We start from the raw sequence: 22,020 nt of genomic DNA, 5'->3' as shown, positions 1-22,020 counted from the left end.
GCCTTTCCTAATAATTTGGCCATTTTGTTTTATTTATTAGGTACACCTGCCGTTCCTAATAATTTGGCCATTTTATTTTATTTATTAGGTACACCTGCCGTTCCTAATAATTTGGCCATTTTATTTTATTTATTAGGTACACCTGCTGTACCTAATAATTTGGCCATTTTATTTTATTTATTAGGTACACCTGCCGTTCCTAATAATTTGGCCATTTTATTTTATTTATTAGGTACACCTGCCGTTCCTAATAATTTGGCCATTTTATTTTATCTATTAGGTACACCTGCCGTTCCTAATAATTTGGCCATTTTATTTTATTTATTAGGTACACCTGCCGTTCCTAATAATTTGGCCATTTTATTTTATTTATTAGGTACACCTGCCGTTCCTACTAATTTGGCCATTTTATTTTATTTATTAGGTACACCTGCCGTTCCTACTAATTTGGCCATTTTATTTTATTTATTAGGTACACCTGCCGTTCCTAATAATTTGGCCATTTTATTTTATTTATTAGGTACACCTGCCGTTCCTACTAATTTGGCCATTTTATTTTATTTATTAGGTACACCTGCCGTTCCTACTAATTTGGCCATTTTATTTTATTTATTAGGTACACCTGCCGTTTCTAATAATTTGGCCATTTTTGTACTCTTACAAAAGAAGTTATATCATATCTCCACAGTTTTGTTGGATTCACATGAAATGACACTAAGGCCCTGAACTAAATTTAATGGATGTCAGTGTTAGAGCCAGGGGGGCTCTTAAAGCCTCCCACGCTCACCCGGGTTCTTTTTCCTAAACTTGGTCTTACAAAACACTCAGAAAAAATGAATAAAGTTAACCATTTATTGAAAGAATAATAGCTAAATGCAATGCTCCGAATATATTCTTTTATTCCTACATTAGCCACTTGGTAACACTTTTAAAAGAAGTTGAAAAAATTCGTACTACTCTCAATACATCAGTGTAATGAGCATTTACTGCTGCATATGGCATCCAAAGTCTAAAAAAAAATCTAAAAATCAAACCAGCTATCAGCCTGTGTCTTGCGTCTCTCACATGAGCCTGCAGGCCAGACTTGCATTACCTCCAAGGGCCGTGGGATCCGACTTGCGTGGGAGGCTTGGACCCTGTTAATACCTGCTTGCAGGTTTAGTTTCTATTGTTGTCGTGCAATAAAAAGTTAGTAAGAAAGCACAATAAAAGAGATAAGATATCCACCTGTTGTATGTATGCCAAATGCCAAAACCAAAACCAAGAAATAAGCAATATAAGCAGACTGTTTGTGTTTCTTGACTCGTCAAGTTCTCACTAAACATTCAGAACCGAAGGACAAAACTAAACATTTTTTAAAAAGAAAGCAGAGTTATTCTTAAACATCACCACTTTGATCCTTCTTTTAACATCAACGGTTGGCTTTAATTTCAAAGTGAGAAAACGAAGCGAAACTCTCCTGCAGGGAAAAAACACAGCAGGAATAAAACACCAGTCAAGTGAACAGTTTATCACCCTCAGAGGGAAATTATGAGCTGTTATGCTTCAAGTGCCACCAGTTTCTCAGAATTCCTTCATGCCAATGATGATTACTCTGAGTTTCAATTCAACACGGTAGAAAAAATTACAGAAAAGTTTCCACCGCAAACAGCTTACTCTTCACTCCAAACAAGTCTTTTTACAGACTTTCATAATCCCAAAATCAGGTGTATCAGTGAGATTAGTAGCTAATGAGGCCCTGATCTGCCTCAACAGGCACCTGATACACAGGACCTGCCCAACGCATGTCTGGAGTTGTATCTTTTAAGCAGCAGTGACCAAAAACCCTGACCTCATGCTTTTATTATCCTATAAGATCCAGAGAACCTTAAATTTACAGTGAAATCTGAACAGTATTCTACTGTACTGATGTCATACAGCATCATTCTGCATATTGAAATGCAAACTAAGAGAAAAAATATGTGATTACAGCCCTTTAAGAGAGCGCCATTATTTACAGGAATTTACTATAAATTTACACTGAAAATGTTTACAGCGTACTGTAAATTTACAAGAATACAGTAATATTCTGCAAATGTATTTCTAGTAATCAGGCGGCAACCTCCGGGTCGGAGCAGGGAGGAAAACCGGGAAGTGCCTTGAGCTGCATACTACCGAAAATGCCAACAGGGGGTGCTGACGGCGGCTGAAGAAGCATTTGGGTCCATTCATTTCAATACAAAATGAGAAAACATCTCACTTGATTAATTTGGCCAATTTGATGTTAATAGTGTAAATAGTGGCCCCGATATTATTATTATTGCCCCATCTGAATATATGACAAAAGGCAAAACTAACAACCACGCAATTTTGTAAATGCAAGAATGACTGTTATAAAGGGAGTAAAAAAGCCAGTGAGGGAGAGAAAGTCACCTTGTCTCTGTGCAGAGAATGCCATTATTTATAGGAAATTGAGCAGTGAGACAAACCAGGAAGTGAAAAATTCCAACAGGGGGCGCTGACGGCGGCTGGAGAAGCATTTGGGTCCATTCATTTCAATACGAAATGAGATCATTTCTCACTTAATTTATTATCTCAGAATTTTTTGTAGAACAAGACTATGGTCTCAATCGCTAGTAAAAAATCTTCTTCAAGACAAACTGATGTTAATAGTGTAAATAATGGCCGCATTTAGAAGAAAATAGAAGATAAAGAATCGTATGATTTGGGGCGTGGCAAGGTATATTTACCCGTTTGGTCTCATAACGTTGACCAGGGTTCGTACACTTTAGCAGTGGTCAAATTCAAGCATTTTTCAAGAACTTTCAAGGTAAATTTTCAAGCTTTTCCAGTATCTTACACCTGTTGTAAACATGTTTTAGATGAGTACTTACATACTAAAAGGGGGAGATTTCACTCAACCATACCAACAGCGATGGTATTACACTTTTAGGAGGAACAATCTTCATTTCAGATAGGCTACTCATTATTTTTACATTGAACATGTGATTATCTATAGTCTATAGATGGATATAGTCAGATTGCAAGAGAAATACAGTCAGCATTTAAATTCAAGCATTTTCAAGGATTTCAAGCACCTGTACGAACCCTATTTGACCCTTTCACTGTATTTCCACCATAGACTGTATAAATAATGGATGTAGTCACCGTGACGTCACACGTTGGTTTGTGGCCCGATTGAGGCATCAAGTTCAGCGTTACACTCGTCAATTTTTGTAAATGTAGGATGACAGGGATTCAGTGTGTCTGTTATAAAGGGAGTTAAAAAGCCAGTGAGGGAGAGAAAGTCACCTTGTCTCTGTGCAGTAGCAGCACCCAGGGGCCCAGTACTGGACTCCCCGTCAGAGCCTGGCCCCCATCTGACGCACTGACATCCCCTCCGAAAATAAGCTTTACCACATACAAGCAATGCAGCATCATCTGCTGTGATGTGATTCCAGCTGACATCGCTCCACAGAGATAGAAGAGATAATTACATTTTAGATTCCAAATCTAATTTATGATCACTTTTTGAGGCAGAGGTCACACTGACACACTGCTCTCATCTCCAAAACAGAAGAAGATGCTTGAGACACAATCTGGCTTTTAATCCCGGCAGCTTTTCAACTTTCAAAGTATAGGAAAATGCCTGTGAATGTGTCTTGATTTAACACATTTCATCAAAAAAAGCTCAGCAACAATGAGTCTGCGAGTTTATTTTGGGAAATCCTAGGGCTGGGCGATATGGATCAAAAGTCATATCCCGAAATATTCAGGCTGAATATCGATATACGACATATATCCCGATATTTTTATCGCAAAGTGAGAGCAAATGCTCAAAGTCAAAACCAAATATAACATGTCACAAGTAGTTTTATTAAAACCATTTATTTAAGTGATCATACATACTGTATAACAACAGGAGTACCTTTTTAAAAAAATCAAAGCTTCATAAAGTGCACATTTAAATTTAAAAATATATATATATTAAATAAAAGCCACAGATTGCCTGAAGCAAGGATCACTGTGCAAATTTGAACTATAATGATATATGCGATATGGTGTAATTCCATATCACGTTTAAAAATATATCGATATATCTTTTATATCGATATATCGCCCAGCCCTACCATGTACTAAAGCTAATTACACTTCTGAAACAATAGAACAGACAAAAAGGATGCAATGTTAATATTTTTTCAATTATGCACTGAAAAACATGTGTAGTGTGTTACCAGAAATACATTTGCAGTATATTACTGTATTCTTGTACATTTAAAACACAATACTGTCCACAGTTTTGTCAGTAAATTACAGTAAAACTTTTCATTATAAATTTACAGTAAATTGCTGTAATCACATTTTTTCTCTTGCAATATACAGTATGAGTAAATCAGTTTTTGTGACAATAATACGACCCCAATTCCCCAAAAATTAGGACGCTGTCTAAAATGGAATTAAAACAAAATGGAATCGATATATCGCCCAGCCCTAGTAAATCCTTAAACTGCTATCAGCTGTGATTCTGGTTCTAAGGTGGACAGACCATACTGTCCACACACACACACACACACACACACACACACACACACACACACACAGAGAGAGACACATCAACACGTTAACGCTCCTCACACTTGTTTGGTGTCACAAATGATTAGACCAAAAAAGCGTCTCAAGTCTGAATTGGTTGTGTAAGCAGCTTATGGCAGCGTCCTGACTTAACCTCGTCATTGCTGCTCTATCTGACTCCAGCACTCAGGATCAAGTCCACCTCCAGGCTCACACTTCACTCACACTGGGTTTAACAAGTGGGGGCAGGGAGAGGATCAAGGGCCAATCAGAGATTCGCTGCTTGACGTCTGACAGCCTCATGTGGACAGATGATGATGCATCTCTAAACACATAAGCAGCAGCCTCTGGAGAACAAGATGAGATCCCAGCAGGCTCCCAATGCCACAGGACGCTGGGTTTGAAAAGTATATATTTCTTTACTAAGTCGCAAAAAATGCACTGTTCATTGTAGAAAGAAACTTTAAAAACAGGCATTATTGTTTAAGCGTACCAGCAGTTCATTGGTTAGAAACGTTTCTGTTAGAAAACCAAACGAAGCCTAAAATTTGTAATAAATCTTCAAAATCAGATTATTCTACATGTCTAATGTAAAACATTGCCAAAAATAAAACGTTTGGAATAAACAGATCCTGGGCGGCTGTGGCTCAGTTGGTAGAGTGGTCACCCACTGATCGGAAGGTTGGTGGTTTGATTCCTGACCAAGATTTTTTTATTATAGTTAACGAAAAATAACAAAATGGTGAAAACTAGAATTGAAAAAACATTTTCGTTAACATAAAAAAAAATAAAAAGGAGACTTTTAAAAAAAACTGAAACTGTAATGTGTGGTTACAAAACTAACTGAAATTATAGTGAAATTGTCCTTCGTTTTCATCTTTGTCATTTTTTTTCATACATAACCCAGTGTTCCTATTTCTCCACAGATGAGTGTGTGTATTCCTGCTTTGTGGGCTTCCGGTTAATACACTCACATACCCTCACTATATGAAAGTGGACTGTGTGCATTTGTGTTTTTTTGTGTGCGTTTGTGGGGTTTGTGGCTTCCGGGAGAGGCGCGAGTGAAATTAGCGTAATGACACCATATTGGCTGTAAAGAGGAACTTCTCAGCTTTCAGAAAACATTGGAAATTTCCCGATAGCGCAGTGGGTGGACAAACACCACATATAATGTCGGTGGTTCGATCCCTGACCATGGCAGCCTACATGTCGAAGTATCCTTGAGCAAGATACTGAACCCCAAAGTCATGTGACAAACATTCACTGAAAATTAGACAGAGCTGCAGGCTGTTGTAAGTAGAGGTTGTAAAAAATAAATTCTACTTGTGCTTTTTCTTTTTTCTGTTTTATGATGATTCAGTTCAATCCGGCCGATATATCGGTCGACCTCTACTCTTAAGCAATATTTTACCAATTTTTGAATACCGTATGTTGGCTGAAATTGTCAAAATAAAAGCAAATGCCACAGAAAATAAAATAAAAAGTGGCTAGAAACACACTTAAAGCACAATCCATTATATCGCGGGACACCTGAAACCAAAATGTCTTTGTCTAAACCTAAAGATTTCTGCCAAATCAACCCTGATGGGACAACAATCTGGCCCATTCCAAAGTTTGAATGTTCATACCTTTATTTTGATAGTATGATGGCGTAGACAGACAGGAAGCACAGGGATAACTGTATTCTGCTGTATTCACGTCATACAGTGTCATACTGTACATTGCAATGCGATCTGGGAGAAAACGTGATTACAGCACTTTTCCGAAATGTATTCTAAATTTGCACTGAAAGGTTTTACAATTTACTATAAATATTCAGTAATTTACTGACAAACTTATTTCTAGTAATACACCGTATTTATAAATTACAAAAAAAATACAGTACTTTGGAGGCGAAGCTGCTATCAGTTAATTATTGTAAATTTACACTAAATTTACAGTGTACAGTAAGTGGACAAACACCACATTTTAAAGCTATTCAACCTTAAACTAAGAAAACAGGAGAGACTGCACACATTGATCAACAATTCCATGCCCATATATTATGAAATGACTAATGACTTAATGTTTGACGTTAGCTTCTGTAGCCTCCTGATCACTGAGAAGTGTTTACACTCAAAAAGTGATTAATGATGTGCAGGTGACGCTGGAGCTCCACTGGCTGTGTGTAATTATTGTAGCTGAGGGCTAATGAAATTATCAACACTTCAATATCTCAACACAGATCATAAACTGTTGATGCAGCTAAGCACCGCTATTACATGCTCAGTTTAAATCAGCACACACACACACACACATACATACGTACACTGTAAAAAATGTAGATTTTACGGTGGAAAAACTGCTAAAACATGACAGTAAAAGACCATAAAATGATAAATGAGTTAATTCAGTTTCAGTACACTGTAAAAAAAAATCTGTTTCATTTACGGTGAAATACCGGCAGCTGTATTTCTCCATTCATTTTACATGAACATTTTAGATTTTTACAGCAAAACTGTGTGTTTTCTACAGTTTTATGCTTTTCTTTGATTTACGGTAATTAAAAATATCTACCACGGTGAAAACAATGTTTAATTTTACGACCTATTTCTGATGCAACTTGACAGTGTTTTACTGTAATTTCTACAAACATTTTTTACAGTGTAACAACAAAACACCTTAAATGTTTATATCAGCCAAAACAGTACTTTTTACAGTTTTGTTTTTTGAAAAATACATTACTGTAAAATACACTGTAATATGTCTGTATTGTATTTAATGTAATATATATACAAGCCACCACTGTTATTTTTGCATTTATCTTTTGTAAAAAATACTTTTTCTCACTGTTAAATGTACTAAACACCATATCTCTAACAGAAATATACTGTAATATTTAACGGTAAAATCTTTAATTTATGCAGCATTTATAAAGTATTTTCTTGTCAATTATATGGCAGAACAGCGTTTCTTTTGATGGAAAAACTTATATTTATACGGTAAAAAAATTGAATAAAATGGCAATCTTAAACGTGAAATCAACAGTGCCAATATCTTTTTGCCGTAATATTAAAAAAAGGTGCACCACATTTATTTTGGTAAAGTTCTGGCAACCACAGCTGCCGTTTTTTTTACCGTAAAAACAACAGTTTTTTTTAGTGTACACTGCAAAAAAAGTGTGTCAAAAACAAGGTAAAAACACTAAATCTAAGGGAAATTATCTTAATCTTGACATAATTGATTGTTAATTTCTTATTTTAAGCGTACAACATGCTTATTTCTAGATTTAATAATCTTAATTTAAGAAATCTTGTCAAGTGAAATTATCTGCCCATGCAGCAAGATCATTTCCCTCAGATTTAGTGTTTTTATTTTGTTTCTAGACACACCTTTTTTTACAGTGTATGGCCTGTGTGTTAAAATACTTAACTGCAGTAATGTGAGTGTGCAGCTATCTGCGGTGAGCCTGCTCCTGAATGCATTAAAGAGCAGGTGAATGATAAATGATTCAGCAGCCAGGCGTCCAACCATTGATAGCCTGACTCCCATTAATGAGGGCCGGCGTTCCCTCAGCTTCATCAAAGTGGCGACTTATGAAATATTGAAGTGAGCCTGACAGCAGCACAACATGGAGCGACGGAGGGCTGGACTAGACCTCCCACAGACAGAACATGAAAAAAAATAAAAGAGAGGGAGACGGGAAAAGCAAAGAAATAGCGCTGACTCCGGGAAAGGATTCTGGGAATCCTCACATCAGCGTCTCAAAAACTGAGACAGCAAAACCCGTATCGACACAAACAGCTGCAAAGAAAGGCCTGAAGAAGGAGACGAGGAGTCTGATAGATTCACACATATGGATCAAGATCCATCCATCCATCCATTCTCGTCAGCTTATCCGGGCCGGGTCGTGGGGGCAGCAGGCTAAGCAGGGCATTCCAGGCGCCCCTCTCCCCAGGCACGACGCCATTATATTTCTTTTTTTTAAATGTTGTTTATCATTCAAATTATAACAACAACAAAAATAAGGAACATGTCATTGAGCACTGAGCTTTATCACGTCAACATTTAATGTGTAAAACTCTGGTTTATGACCAAATATGGCAGTCCATTTGTCTTAGCTTGACGCTGTGTTTATTGCTAATTAGCATATTAGTATACTAACCAGGTGGCAACCTCTGGGTCTGAGCAGGGAGGCAAACCAGGAAGTACCTTAATCTGCATTCTACCAAAAATTCCAGCAGGGGGCGCTAAGTTTGGCTGCAAAAACATTTTTGTCCATTCATTTCAATGCAAAATTTGAAAACTTTTCACTTGATTTATTACCTCAGAATTTTTTTTTAGGACGACACTATGGTCTCAATCGGTAGTAAAAAATCTTCTTCAAGACAATTTGATGTTAATAGTTCTAATAATGGCCCCATTTAGAAGAAAATAGAAGCAAGGCAAACTGTCATCAGGAGAGAAGCAGAACAATGCGTATCCATGGCAACGTGTCAATAAAGTTATATATAACGTTATATTGATATAAAAAAGGACGTTTAGCGGTTTGGTTTCATAACTTTGACCCTTTCACTGTATTTTCACTTAATGACAATAAAATGTCTTGTTCAGCGTTTGGTTGGACTAACAGACACTCCAAGGAGTCGCTGTTCATTTTTCTGAGGTAAATAACATACATTTAGTTTTTGTTTGTTGCTAGCCAAAACTAACATCCCAGTTAATGCTCCAGTTAATGCCAACATGAATTAGCAGCAGCTTCTCTCAGTCAGGTTGAGGTGTAGAGAGGCTGTAGTCAGTGATCAGATCCCTCTCGCTCCTCCACAGTCCAAATATGGTCTGGTCCCCGTATCGGAAACAAGATGGCGACGAGTGTAATGGTGAACTCGATGCTTCCAATAGGCCACAAACCAATGGGTGACGTCACAGAGACTACGTCCATTATTTATGTACAGTCTATGGTGAGACGTAGCGTAATTATATGTTAACCCTAACCCTAAAGTTAGATGTTTGTTTTGCTATCTAACCAACTGACCATCAACCTTTACCATTTTCCCAGAAAAGGCGGGGTAACAAACACGTGGTAAATGGACCTGCACTTATATAGCTCTTTTCTAGTCACTTTGCGACCACTTAAAGCGCTTTACACTACAGACTGCGCTCATTCACCCATTCACACACACATTCATACTGGTGGCAGAGGCTACCCTAAACGGTCCCACCTGCCACCATTGGGAATGCATTCACACACCGATGAACGCAGCATCGGGAGCAATTTAGGGTTCAGTATCTTGCTCAAGGATACTTCAGGATCAGAAGACGACCCGCTCTACCAACTGAGCCACAGCCGTCCTGGGTTTGAACGCCCCATGACTTTGAGCCTGAGCCAACCAGCCAGTTGACCAAACATCCCTCCATACACTTTTTAAAGCAGAAAAACGTCAACACAGAAGGTCGTAGGGCACGGCTCGGACCAATCATAGCATCACATGCCAGGTTTTGTTCAGAACTGCAGTGGGATCCATAACAATGTGGTAAACATGCCATGCTTGCCTCATGGGTAATGTAGGCCCCAATTTTGACAAGGAGAAAAATGTGTGTCTGTCTCTGGTTCTGCTGCATCGATTTGATCTTTTTCTTTAAACTGTCCATTGTGAATCTGCTTCGAGCTGTGACATATTAAACAGCTGTTCTTTATCCTTTAAGCTGTAGACCACAGACAATGTTTTAAATGTCAAAGAAATGAAGGAAGCATCGTGGCCATGAGGCATCAAAAACAATCCAAAGTTAAAGGGAGAAGCTGTGGTAGTCTGAAATGTCTCCGGACGTTGGGGGATTTTTGTGCTACCAGAACATATTTGTGGTCACAGTGTTTCCTTCCTTTATTTCCACTTCAATTCCTTGCAACCTGTGGTTGTTTTGGAATTTGTGGCAAAATACTGTCAACATGTGACGTGATGTACTCTTTCTGGAGTATTTTACTTAAGTAAATATTCTGAGTATCTGTACTTTACTTTAGTATCTTTAAGTTTGTTTGGAAACATATTACTTTTGCTTTTTAGATTACAAAGTACTTGTTACTTTAGGCTTTCAGGTCAGCAGATTTAATTTATTTTCTAAAATGTGATAGGCCATGTGTGGGGATGGGTGTAGAAACCCAGCATTAACCCTTTGATGCACAACATGGGTCTAAAGTGATCCGACTAAGTTTTTATGTTCTATATCTTTGCAATAAATTAATTTCATCATTCTGTATTGCAGGTTCTCCTCAAATAACTTGTTTTTGATCATCATACATCCTCCTTCACCAATCACTAATTTTAAACCTGACAAAGAAGACACAAATATTAACTATAATCTGTAATCTGGTGGTTCTAACAACTCTTAATAAACTCCTAAATATATCGGGATATGAGTTTTGGTCCATGTCGCCCAGCCCTGGTAAGTACTTTAGAGCAGTGGTTCTCAAATGGGGGAATATACCTTGGGGTACGTGATATTTTCACACTGGTCTTCACTATGATCCCAAAAGAGGACACTTTATGTTGGTAATTATTTTTATGTGCACAAATCTTTATTTATAATTAAGTTACTTATTTCTTTCTTAACCCTTTATCAGGCAAAGACCTATATTTGGTAACTTCAGTGGATATCTAAATGTCAAAAATGCAAGAAACAGTCGTACAAACAGAGTTATTCTTCAATGACTTGTACGACGAGAACATTACTGCTACTGAGGACGGCATATTAGTATGAATACAAATAAAAATACAAACCTGGGGGGGGTTAGTATTTCGAGAATAATTTTAAGAAAGACACAAAATGACCCAAACAAAGACACAAAATTACCAAAAAGACACAAATTATTAAAAAGACACAAAATTACATAAAAAAGACACAAAATTACCAAAAAAAGACACAAAATTATTAAAAAGTAGCAAATTTACTGGATTAAAGTGGCATTTACAAGATTTACGAGAAAAAAAGTGGGAAAAAAAGCATTTTTTTCTCTCAGATTCACCACTTTAAATCTCATAAATCTGCAACTTTTTTCTCATAGATTTGCCACTTTAATGTGGTAAACTTTTTCCTCAAAATAAAACCCCCCTCCCCCGGGTCCGTATGTTTTTTTACACATTCTGGCTGTATGTGATATCCTCCAATGTTCTCTAGGGTTGAAATTTGCAAGTATTTCAATGAGTGCCCTGTTAAGGGTTAAGACTGATGTCAAAATAATCGGTATCGGTATCAGCATCGGCCTTAAAAAACCCGTATCAGTCAACCACTAATGTCAATTACATGTCTTTTTTTTTTCATATATCACACCTGCTGCTGCTGCTCTACTAGTCACACTGACTGAACATATTTCCAGAGAAACACAGCACAGTCCCTCCTCTGACTGTGTGATCCTGAAGCCATCTGCCATGGCGTCAGCATCCCGCTCCTCTCTCACCCCGCTTCTCCTCTGACTTTCAACACAGATCTAATATTAGCACAGACTCAAAGCCAACAGGGCTCTATCATCATTCTGTAAAATTAATTAACATAGAACAAATACAAACACTCAGGGTGATTCTCATGAACATGGTACAGCTCATAGCAGAAATCCAAGAGCATTGAATACATATTTTCTTTGACCCTTTATAACATAAAAGCTAAAGTCACTGTTTAATATGAATTTAGAATCTATTAGAAAAAAATTAATGTATTTTCTGACATTTTTAGAGACACTGTGAGCAAAATTCATTACCGTAACATATTTTAAATTTTAAAAAATGACTTCTTTTTTTTGTGGCAAGTACTTAAAAATGCTCAAGGGTAGCATGTATCACAAAAATGTACTTTATTAAAATATACACATATTTTTTTTATTTTTTTTTTATTGGTGAAATGACGTAACAAACAGGTGACATGAGAGACAAATACACTTACACCATGTGGACCACAAAGAGACGGTTGTTTGCAAAATATGTTTGTTGTTGTTTGTAAAATATACACATATTTTAATGCAAACAATTCTATCATCATCATAACATTTAGCCATTTTTTTCTCATCAATTTTCATTCAGATTTTGTTCTTTATACATTGTTAAAAACCATTATGTTTGATTATATTCTGTTAAATTATACATTTTTAAACAAATGTATATTTATTTTTTATAAAGTTTGTTAAATATTTATTGTATATAAGTGTGGGGAAACCATGACATGTTTTATCTGGATGCTTTACAGTAATGAATTTGTGAATCAAAAATATGTTTAAAAATATAGAAAATATTATTTATTTATTTTTTAAAGATTTTTTTTGGGCATTTTTATTGCTTTATTAGATAGAGACAGATAGAAAGGGGGAGACAGAGTGAAAGACATGCAGCAAAGGGACCTCAGGCCGAATTCGAACCCGGTTCCGCTGCAGCAAGCACATGGCCATGTGGTAAGCGCTCTACCAGTGTGAGCCACCGGGACGCCCCAGAAAATATTATTTTAACACAAAACAATGAATTGTGCCTTGTAGAACCTGATAATGTAATACATTCCAGATAATGTAATAACCCCGATAATGTAATAAAAATCTTCACTTCAGTCCAACACTTGAACCCAAGTAATGGGTGGTCTGCTGTTAAATTATTACAATATTGGGGAATTATTACATTATCAGGATTTGCGAAATGAAGGCTAACCTGATAATGTAATAACCTCCCATTAATTTTATACTTTATTACATTATTGGTAAAAAAAAAAAAGTGTATTACATTATTGGGAAATGCACTTTATTACATTATCGGGAAGTTATTACATTATCAGGTTTTATTACATTTTCAATGGACTCAAGTGAAGATTTTTATTACATTATCGGGAATTTATTACATTATCGGGAACTTATTACATTTTCAATGGACTCAAGTGCAGATTTTTATTACATTATCAGGGTTATTACATTATCAGGAATTTATTACATTATCAGGTTTTATTACATTTTCAATGGACTCAAGTGCAGATTTTTATTACATTATCGGGGTTATTACATTATCGTGAATTTATTACATTATCAGGTTCTACATGGCTCATTATGGCTATATTGTTCATTCATATAAAAGTGAAATATATTTAGTTTAATAAAGTATGTCCTTATAATCTTCACAGACAGAACTTAGACTGGCTTCATGAGAATCACCCTATTGCTCATTCCTCTGGTCACACTGCCCGACTCCCCGCTCTCTAACACTACCAGGTGTAGCTGTGCCGTGAGGACGGTCACCTTGCCGCACTGTAAAATAAAAGCCCTTCAGGATCAAAGACAGATCTGGCCGGCGTGTAGCCTCTTGTCCTCCACCATGCTCCTGTCTCGCTCTTAGATAAGGGCACTTTCTCTTTGTCCAGCCGTCGCCCCCGGGACCAGGCTGTCATTAAGATAAAGTAGGAGTGCTTTTACGTCCCTGAGCACCTCGACACTTTGCTCTCACAGTGTGTCAGGTTAAAGGTGGGCTGTTAAGGCACGGGACCAGGAGGAGGAGCAGAGGTGTATTCAGGCTGATATTTTAGTATTTATTCCTAATGTCTCTGACCAAAAGAAGTAGTATACTGATGCTTACATTTAGTGCTGCAGTGATATTCTTGACCAGGGATGGGCAACTTAAATGCTGGAAGGGGCCACAGTTTTTCATGGACACTACCACAGGGCCACATATAGCAGTGATTCCCTACAGGGGGGGCACCAAAGATCCACGGGGGGTCGCGAAGCCCTCTTGATTTTAAGGGATTTAATAAATCTAATGTGTTAAATATAGATGAGTCAGCATTTAATTAATATTTGCGACAAAAACAACTAAATAAGGGCTACATTAAACATTTATTCATTTATTTAAATAGAAAAATCACTTTAGAAAAGTATTATAATAATAATAATGCATGAATAAGGACATGTGTAACATCCCTCCTGCAGTATACACAGGTAACCTCACCTAGCGGTAACCTCACCTAGCGGTAACCTCACCTAGCAACAGAAACACAATGGAAAAATGGCGGAGCGTCAGGGAGACGAAAATGCTGAATATCTCAAAAAGAAAAAGAGAGAGTACCATGAAAGTCACAGTGAGTTCAGCTTCATTGAAGCAATGGACAATGGGGGGTCGCCAAAGTTTACAATGGCAAAAATGTGGGTCCCTCAAGAAAAAGGTTGGAACCACTGACACATAGGACCGTGCACTTAACCAGATATGATGAAGCTGCAATTTTAAATATGTTTACAGTGCAGTAACTTAACATATGTCATGCTCACATGCATGTAGAACAGTATAAATAGGAGCACTAAAGGTTTGAAGCAAATAAAAAACTGTGATTTCTTTTTTTTTTTCAGTGCAAGAACAGCAGACCAACATTAATTGCAAGAAGTCATTTTGTGCATTTTTACACTGCACTTCTAAGATTTCATGCTCAAATGCATGTAGTTGTACTGAGGGCCACTTCAAGTGAGGGTGCGGGCCGTATGCAGTAGCCCATCCCTGTTCCATACACTGTAAAAAAAAAATTGCAGCTGTGGTGACCAGAATAATTCTACAAAAAATACAGTACATATGTAAACATCTTTACAGAACAACTTGTACATTTGACTGATATTCAGTGTATAATAAATAATAACTGAATGTTAATTTACTGGTATTCAATGCACAACAAGCAAAATCTGCATGTAAATTTTGCATAAATAATAAGTATAAAAGCAGCATCATCCTGTTAAATTAGTAGTAAAGGACGGTATAATCTACAACTTTAAAATGTTTTTTTTTTTTTTAATTACTACAGTTTTAGGATGTAAAATTTACAAGTTGTTCTGTAAAGTTGTTGACATATGTACTTTATTTTTTACGGAAATATTCTGGCAACCACAGCTGCCAATTTTTTCTGTAAAAACAACGGGACGTTTTTACAGTGTATTTTTTTTTTATACGTTTTTTATACGTTTGGATGGGTTGATGGCAAATTCCGTTGTACTACCCTGTGCAATGATAATAAAGGCTTTCTGATTCTGATCTGATTCTGATTTAAAGCCAATGAAACTACAAGTGTTCTCCAACAAACGTTACATCAAACTGCTGCTTTACAATAGAGTTGATGTGTATGCGGGCAGTGGTGTGTTGAGGCGCGGCAGAGCGCGGGCTTACATAAAGACAGTGAATTCAGGTGTTGTGACATGCATCAGATACCGCCTCACTGGGTTTCCCTTCAGGTTAGACGCTGGTGTGAATGGTCAGGCATACAAAGCAGAGACTGTCCAACAAACAGTCACTGTTGGTTTCTTTTTGTTGTGAAGGCATCCTGACCTATCACAAACTTTTTCGAGGTAGCTCCGGTTGACCTCTGCGGTAAAGGTTTGGTTACATTTGAACAAACAGGAAGGTTTGGACAAAGATGTGTCCTATAAGAGAACAAGGTCACTTTTGATTAGGGAACACATATTCAACATAAAGTTGCTTATTAGCATGCAAATAAGTAACATATTGGCTCTTAATTAGTCATTATTAAGTAGTTATTAATGCCTTATTCTGCATGGCCTTATTATACAACCAGTAAGCCATTAACTAAGAGTTTTCCCTCAATAATATCAGAATTATTGCTTATTAGAAGTAAGGAAGGAAGTTGTTGTATATGAGTTACGAACTCAATATGCTTTACTTTGTATGGACTTTATAAGTCTCTACATAGCGGTGAAATGAAACCATGGAAACGGCAAATAGCCACCTTCTCCAGACCTTTGAGGTGACTTGTGGCTCCTATCTTGCCCAACTGCAACATGTCGACTGCCATGGTTAGGGATCGAACCACCGACCTTCTGATCAGTGGGTGACTCTACCAGTCATACTGTAAGAAACTGTAGAAAAATACAGTACTTTGCAGGCAAAGCTGCTGCCAGTTGATCACAAGCGAGAATGTGCAGCCATCACCTAAATCAAATCATCAGCTTTGCAGCCAATTCGATAATTAATGATAATGAAATGAACGATCCACATGCCCCTGACTACTCACCTTAGAGGGAACCACTACCTTCAACTAGCGCGTGCGTCAAACTGGCAAAACCTACAGATGACACTGGGTTACACTGGTCAACATCTGCATCAGCAGATAGACAGGATATTACTGTCTGAATGTGTCACAATGTGATTTAAAAGGACAAAGCAGCAACGACCTGATGATCACAGGAAAACATCAGCAAACAACCCATGATCTATATTAGTCAGTGTGAGCATGTTTCACTCCACATTCTCATCAATCAGACTGCATGGCAGAGTGAAAAAACAAAAAAGGGGACTGTCTGAGTCATGTAAGACATGGGGTTAAGCTGAAGGCACATTAATTGTCTAAAAGAGGATTCAGCAGTCCGACCACCCAGTCTGCCCAGCTAATCCCCGAGAGTGGAGTCTCGCAGCAGCCCGCCGCTCCGCTCGCCGGGATTGAGTCCAAGATACCACAGCGACTACCAGTAAGTAGGTCTAATATCAGAGAGTGGACGAGCACAAAATGATTTAAATCACTTTCTCTTCCTTTGATACATCCAAGACATTCACTGGCTGGATGTTTCACATTGTATTTATCAAAAGAAAGTGTCAGACCTTGTTCCAGTGTGAGTATCTGCTTCTTTTCTCTGTTTTAAATCATTGAATGTGTTTGAGTTGTTGGTCAGACAAGACAAGATAAATTATTAATCTATTTCAATTAGCAGGACACACAAAATAATGACCATTCATTAGTGGCATTTCTCTCTAATGGTTCCGTCTCCCTTTAAGGACACAATAAGAGATAGGTATTGCGATGTTGGCGGGTAGTTTTATGGATTCTCAGCTCTGAGATTCAACACTGTCATAATCTTGGTTACGTAGTCTTTGATCACATAGTTCCTGGTTCCGGTTTGTTAACAGTTGAGAACTTCTCAAAGATTGATAACACATCGTCAGATAAATGTTTAAAGTGCAACCTATATGGTGACTCCCTCATGCACGCCTTTTGGTACTGCAAAAGTATTATGAAGATTTGGGAAAGTATAGAGGGTTGGTTATGTAAATATACTAACAGGAAAATTATATTCTCTCCAAGGAAATGTATTTTTCAAGATATAGAGGGGATGAGATATCCGACTAGTTGGCAGATACTCTTTTCCTCTCTTATCCTTAAAAAACTAATATTGCAAAACTGGAAGAATAAGGAGAATTCGAAGGCTTTGATGAAGTACTACCTGTGTATTTAAAGTTCAATGTTAGAGGACAAAAATAAAAATAAACAATTTGATAGCCAATGGAGCCAAATTTATAATGCCCTCTAGAGCATGTCCTTAGAACCCTCTTTTCTTTTTGTCCTTTTGTCTTTTTCATTTAATTTCTTTTTTGTCGTGTGTGTCCGGTCTTGAATGTGGTAAATGGTAAATTTAGCGCTTTTATAGTCGATTTGCGACTCAAAGCACTGTACACTACCGACTGCGCTCATTCACCCATTCACACACACATTCATACTGGTGGCAGAGGTTACCCTAAACGGTGCCACCTGCCACCATGGGGAATTCATTCACACACCGATGAACACAGCATCGGGTTCAGTATCTTGTGGGGCTGCGACGGTCAGGGATCAAACCACCAACCCTTCGGTTGGGGGGCAACCCAGCATTGAGATAGATAGAGTAGTATTGTCCACTAGGTGTTTTCAGCTCTATCCGGTGCGGGTAGGTTACTGGGTGTGGGGTGGGATAGGTGGTTATGGAAGGGTAGGTTGGGTGGGGGGGAGGGGGGTTGGGAGGGGTGGGTCTGTATAATCAATTATTGGTATTGAGGGAAGCATTGAACCTGATGCATTTTGATTTTGATGAAATACTATGAATCTCTGATATTGATGAAATTCTGAAATTGCTATTTTTTACATTTTTGTTGTTTTGATGTACTTCCTGGTACCTAACTATGAAGATCCACAGAAATTAATAAAATGAAATTCTTAAAAAAAAAAGAGAACTTAAAGATTATGTTGGGCCTTGTACTGGCAGTATTACACGTAGAATAACCTGTAATCCTGCACTGTTAACCTGAGCTGTAAATAGTGAATACAGCACTTTAAGAGAATGCCATTATTTACAGGAATTTAATGTAATTATTTATTTATTTACACTGAAAAGTTGACCTGTTCACTGTCAATATTCAGTAATTTACTGACAAAACTGTCAACAGTATTGTGTGCAGTAAATTAAATGGAATGAGTGTAAAGATGTTCACTGATTGAATCACATTTAACTGAGTTTGAATACACAAGCATGGAAGTGAACATTCTGTCATCCGCCTTTTTAGTGCTATTTTTGTGCGTGTAGGCAAGAGCAACAAAAGTCCACTTTCACATAGTGAACGTATGTTAGCGTATTAACCGTGGACATCACGAGTCAAACTGAGCCAGAAATCTATTTGGTTATTAAAAGTATTAGTTTCTCATGTATTTTAAAATGAGCTGAGAGGAGCGTCCTGCCTCTGAATCCCAAAATAAAGGAGCTAAAGGAGTCAACCGTACAATCGTCCTTATAAATGCTTTTCATTTACCACCAGCTCTCTGAAGACACCAATAATTCACTCTAACTGCATGTGGCTGTTAGCGCTGGTGTTTGTGTATTGGACTTATTTGCAATGAGGCTAATTTGCATGGAAAGGGGCTTATTTAGCACCAAATGTATGCATATTAACTCACAATGTGCAAATAGAATCGGAGCACCTAGAAGCAATTTGCTTGGCAGCATAGTTAGGGTTGCAATTCACTCTTTGCAGGTGCTTTGAGAATTACACTGTTTGTTATTGTCTTATTTGCACGTTTAGCAGCTGCAAAATCCTTTTATGAATTCGTCCCTTAATCTATTTCATTGGTTGTAATATATGACTGGTTGGATTTAAGACACCTGGAAGCCTTTTCAATGTACGTTTACATTAAATCCTTGTAATTTACTTTATTTTACAGCACTTTAAGAGAATGCCATTATATAGAGGAATTTAGTGCAAATTTACACTTAAAAGTTTACCTATTGTGCTGTCAATATTCAGTAATTTACTGACAAAACTGTGAACAGTATTGTGTGCAGTAAATTAAATGGAATGAGTGTAAAGATGTTCGCTGATTGAATCACATTTAACCGAGTTTGAACGCACAAGCATGGAAGTGAACATGCATTCTGTCATCCGCCTTTTTAGTGCTATTTTTGTGCGTGTAGGCTAAGTGGAAGACAAGAGCAAAAAAAAAAGCCTACGGCAAGTTGAGCCGAGCCATGCAGAGGCCAGAAGTAATCGCAGCACAAATGAATTTGCCAAATAGGCGTTGTGTTGTAGCCAAAGGCAGTTTTCCTCACAGGGGAATAACACAGGATGATCTGTCTTCATACTAGAATAGTCTTTTAATGTGTGATGCATAATTAATGTGTGTTTCCAAGGAAATGGATGTTTAACACACACCCATTCTTAAAGATATGAATTCATAACTTCAAAAACATATTCACGTTGAATCTCATTTCACCACAAAGTGATGTTTTAATGCCTTATAGCATGTTGTTGATTTTAACACTGACTTTAATTATTTGTTTCTTACCAAGATAAAAAGAACTTTAGAAGTGTTGGATAATTTATCTTGTTTTAAGAGTTAATTTCTTATTTTAAGAGTTCAACATGCTTATTTCTAGATTTAACAATCTTAATTCAATACATCTTGTCAAGTGAAATTATCTGTCCATGCAGCAAGATTATTTCCCTCAGATTTAGCGTTTTTATCTTGTTTTTAGACACACCTTTTTTGCAGTGCAGTGCAAACCAAATTCATACAGTGTATGAGTTCATACATATTTTCCCTTTTTGGAAAATGTGGGCTGTAACATTTCCACCAGAGCCAGGAAGATACCAGTGATGATAAATAAAGCTGTGATAATAAATGATATATGGAACGATGAGTTGTGATTTCAGGGTTCATCATTCCCTCACAATATTCCTGGTTTGGGTCCAGTTTGGTACTTTCCTTGCATCTCCCCAAATGTGGTAAATGTGGTAAATGTGGTAAATGTTTAACTCCATAATTGTTAGAATTTTCCAAAACCATGTTATCAGATTAGGACATGAAGACTGCATCACAATAGTGCTTGGGCAAAAAAAAAAAACATTTTCCTAATCATAAAAAAAATGATTAAAAATGTATTTATTTTTCATAGAATGAGATACACACAGAATATAGAGAGCCAAATGGCTTTATGGCGTCATTTTGTGTTATACAGTCATGGTGTTTTATAAAGTCCCATGGATCATACTTCAAATATTGCGATTCCCAGTAGGTATTTTAGGAGTCGTGCTCGCTGTACGTTCCTTCACATCGAGAGCGGCGCGCCGAACTCAACCGAAAAACGCTATTAATTTAAGAAAAACTTAATAATCAGCTAAATTGTATTTGACATGAATAAACTCATAGCCCATTTTATTAATCCGGACTGAACACTCAATTCGGCGTACATATAAAACATATTGCATTAAGAAGTCCAATAATACAACTGATTTGCCTGTTTTATCACCTGTTTAATTCATCAGGCTGTGATGTGGTGAGTTGCGTTTTTCCTTTTAACGAAGTTACAATTTAATATCCATAACGGCAACTGTGTGAGCTCATACATATGCCGATTAAGTCAGTGTGCTCCACTTGTTAAAATCTATTGTGTTGACTTTCATCAGCCGTGTGCTTAGAACGTGAGGCGAAAAAAGGTTAAATTGAAAGATTTTCCAATGGAGTGTTGAATTGGCGAAAGCAGTCGCTGTACTACATGCGTGAATCAAGCGAAATAAATGAATACATAAATAAACAAAAGAAAAAAAGCGACCCATATTTGGGTACTTACGGTGATCTTCTGTGTACAGGTGATTTCAGTCAAAGGGGGGATGAGAATCTGCGCTAAAGCCGACAGACTGGTGCAGGTGATGCTGTGGTCCGGACTCCACTGCGCTCAGGACAACACAGAGTGTAGCTTTGCGGGGAGACAGAGGGAAAAAACAAACACACGGAATCACTGGGCGATAGCACTCAGGGAATGTCTTTCCTTGCTGCTCCAAAAGCTGCCTGTTCTTATTGGACAGGAGGGAAGAGGTGGGCGCAGAAAAATGAGGCCACATGGGCGCATTACGCACCAGCGCACACACACTGATTGGACACACAGGAAAAGTGTTTTTATGCTCCATGTGTAACACCGGTATTGCAGTAATACAACCCAAACGATTCAGTGATGAGCTTCTGATATGAAAATAATGAGATAATTTAATAAGCTGAAAAATCACTGAATGTGCTTAATGTGAAATTACTGTTTACATTTAACAATCACAGGCTGTGCTGTACAGTAGTTAATTCTAAATAGTTTCTGTATTACATTAGAGCTGCAATAATTATTCGATTAATCGAACAATAATCGATTATTAAATTAATCGTCAACTATTTTAATAATCAAATTTTCCAAATTGT

The 22,020-nt window shown here is 37.3% G+C and overlaps 1 protein-coding gene across 1 annotated transcript in view; it reads right to left on the bottom strand.

Annotated features, from left to right (window-relative positions):
- LOC131962801 (double-stranded RNA-specific editase 1-like) overlaps positions 1 to 21,597 on the bottom strand; it is a 90,347-nt gene extending 68,750 nt beyond the window's left edge. Inside the window, exon 1 of the mRNA XM_059327882.1 lies at positions 21,407 to 21,597. The gene's annotated coding sequence lies outside the window, so the exon portion shown is untranslated. The remainder of the gene's footprint in view (positions 1 to 21,406) is intronic.
- Between the last annotated feature and the right edge of the window lie 423 nt (positions 21,598 to 22,020).

The sequence above is a fragment of the Centropristis striata genome, chromosome 24 (assembly GCF_030273125.1).
Source record: "Centropristis striata isolate RG_2023a ecotype Rhode Island chromosome 24, C.striata_1.0, whole genome shotgun sequence".
In the NCBI taxonomy this organism is placed as follows: domain Eukaryota; kingdom Metazoa; phylum Chordata; class Actinopteri; order Perciformes; family Serranidae; genus Centropristis; species Centropristis striata.
Note: the sequence above shows the minus strand (reverse complement) of the source record. Positions and strands in the feature narration are given on the sequence as shown.